This window comes from Hibiscus syriacus, unplaced genomic scaffold (genome assembly GCF_006381635.1).
Source record: "Hibiscus syriacus cultivar Baekdansim isolate YM2019G1 unplaced genomic scaffold, ASM638163v2 tig00110435_pilon, whole genome shotgun sequence".
Taxonomy (NCBI): domain Eukaryota; kingdom Viridiplantae; phylum Streptophyta; class Magnoliopsida; order Malvales; family Malvaceae; genus Hibiscus; species Hibiscus syriacus.
The window spans coordinates 259220-262292 of record NW_024062736.1 but is presented as its reverse complement, the minus strand read 5'-3'; the positions used below and the strand labels follow the sequence as shown (position 1 = coordinate 262292).

General features: G+C 36.4%; 1 pseudogene; it reads right to left on the bottom strand.

Annotated features, from left to right (window-relative positions):
* Positions 1–1295: 1295 nt before the first annotated feature.
* On the bottom strand, positions 1296–2710 carry LOC120125622 (annotated as a pseudogene).
* Between the last annotated feature and the right edge of the window lie 363 nt (positions 2711–3073).

Below are 3073 nucleotides of genomic sequence, written 5' to 3'. Positions count from 1 at the left end.
GCTTATTCCCTAACACCTCTACGATATATATATATATATAGGGTTATAATCTATTTTTATAATGTAAAACTCTTTAGTTTTATATAAATTTAGGATCGTTAGATGAGTGAAAATAGATGGCTGAGATTAACTCCTTATTTTTTTTCCCTAGTGAATATCTTCTCACATCATACTGTTAATCTCAACTATTTATTTTCACTCATCGAACGGTCTTAAATCTCTATAAAACTAAAAGAGTTTTGCATTGTGTAACATGATCTTATCATATATATATATATATATATATTAAATGTAAAACTAAGAAAGTGCATGCAGGCTTAAAGGTTTAGGTCATGATTAATTCAAGTATCCATTGATTATTGTACGAAAACAATATCAGCTTTAAGTTTTGTTTGAGTTTCCAACAAATGAAAGTAATGGAATTCCTATTGCGACATGAATACATTTAATATAATAAGGACCTTTTCCTTTTTAGAGCTTAATCCATGTCCTCCATGAACATCATGCGCATATCTCTCTACTACGTAATTTGCCAAGTTAACTTTAAAGTGTTAATATTTTTTTAACTTAGTGGAAGCAACTGTTTTGGAAATGAAGTAAGGAGTCCAGAACCTCTTGGGATTTCCTTTTAAAGCGAATATACACAGCATGAATCTTCAAGTTATTGGGTGAAAAAGACTGTTTGTGTGTATATATATATACACACTAAGAATATTGATTAGTGTAGGATATGTTCGTGTTTAAACAGCAAACGAAGCAAGACATGTTCATCAGTAAGAATGGTATTTTGATCTATTTGGCAGTAAATTAGTACAAGACATATGAACTGATTAACATGTGTTTTCAAAGGTTGCCCAACTGTTCTAAATTGCAGACATGAAACCATAGTTAGATACCCCAGTTTGCTAAAGTCTAGTAAGTTGATGCCAAAACGTCAAAGCACCTTTTAATCTACTTTAATACTGTGCCTTTTTCAGGGATGTATGGGAGGGCATTCAATCCATGTGTTGCAAAGAAATGAAAAGGGGTTTGTTTTTACATTGTAATTAAGAAATATATACCATAAAGCTCCGCAGACAGTTCTGATCATGGAGACCAGAAAATTTATTAAAAGCTTATTTGAAGTTCCAAATATATGACCTGCAAAGCATAATCGGATTCAACTGATTTAGGGTTCCACATTCAACATTATTGAACAAAGCAAACAAGTCTAAAAGTTTAAAGAAAACCCAGATGAGAAAATCTGTTTATACTTCATATAGATAATTTAAAGTAGATTAATCAACTAGATTTGAGGAGAAAGCAAATGGAAAAATTATAAAAAGTTGAATTACAAAAACAAAACAATATCTTTCTGCATGAATTCATTAGGAGTTTTTTTTCTCTGATCGAAACCAAACTAATCCCCTAGTTGTTACAAATTTATACCACCCATGTATACAGTGCAGTTATTGTGGCCCGAAGTAGTTTGGTTCATCGTAGATAGAAACTTGTGGGATGCTTTGTTGTTGGCAAGCTTCAAATCCAGAGACAGTTTGAGGATAGGGCAGTGAATTTATGTCTCCCCAGCTGCTACTTTCGACCGAACTAGTCCCCGTACTGCTGCCATCGACCATGTTGTCTGTTCCGTAAAAGCCCTCAAACCCATCCAATACCTGCTGATTGTTGCTGTAGATCAGCTCACTTAGCTCCGCTTGGAGACCATCAAGGCCTTGAAACATATCATTAGGACCATCAGCATCGTTAACAGTAAACTGGTAGTACCGTCTGTTACTTGAGAACAAGTACTGTTTAAGGGACTAAGGGAAGAAGCCGATGGAAGTATGTTCATGGAATTCTCATATGGCAGCTCTTGAGCAAAGGGAACATCGGGAGCGTATCGAAAATTCATGGGATTGGTGGTGGATTGTGGATGATCATCGGAGAATCTTCCTCCCAGTTTGACAAGCAAATTCTTAATGGAATCTTGGGGATCTTGGTGCGTGCTTGTAGGGGCATGACTGGTGGTTGCAGAAGTGGCCAGTGTGATTCCTGGTTCACCATTCCAGGAACCGGATAATTCTCGCTTTCTCTCTTCATTTCATGCTTAAAGTTAAGGCAGGTGGCTCTCCGAGCTTGCTGATCTTTTCTCTGTTTCCCCAGGAGCTTCTTTTTAAGCTTTGTGTTCCAGTAGTTCTTGATATCATTGTCGGTTCTCCCAGGCAGTTGTGCTGCAATTATAGACCATCTGCGCATTCAAAAAAGAAGCATATAAATTAGAGCGTTATTCTTAAGAAGAAGAAAACCCCAACTATAGTACTAATCATATAGTTACCTGCTTCCAATGTTTATGTAAAGGCTACAAATTATGTTATCTTCTTCTTCCGAAAACCCTCCATGCGTGATGTTGGGTCGAAGATAATTCAACCATCTAAGACGACAACTCTTGCCACATCTCTTAAGCCCTGAAATTTGGTATAGTTGAAGAATTAACTAATAAGAAAGGAAGCTTTGATTACAGTGATTTATAAAAATAAATAACCCAACTATTGCCAACCTATCTTCTTAGGCAAGGCAATCCAGTTGCCACCAGTGCCGTTGGCCTCAATATAAGCCTTGAGCGTGGCGTCTTCCTCCGGCGACCATGGGCCTTTCTTCACGTTAGCTTTATCACAGCAAGGAGCTCTCCCCATGTTTGTTGAGTTGAGAAAGAGAGTTTCAGAGTAATTTATGTGCTCTATTCTTGTCTCTTGCTTGACAACAATGAGAGACAGGTAATATATATAATAACACCACGGAAAAAGAGAGAGGGAGACTATAATGGCCAGAAGAAGACAGACTTGAAGATTAAAAATGCGTTCCTCAGGATTTCAAAAGGGAAATGAGAAAAAAGAAATTAAAAAAAGATGAAACTTTATGCATAAAACATTGAAGAAATTAAAAGTGGAAGGAAGAGAGCATAATTTTTTGCATTTTTACCGAAATATTACCGTCAAATAATTAACACTCTCCCCAAATATTATCGATCTAGCACATTTTCTGACACGGTGGTAATAAATCGCGAATCTCCATCCACGCCTTCGCAGGATTCTAT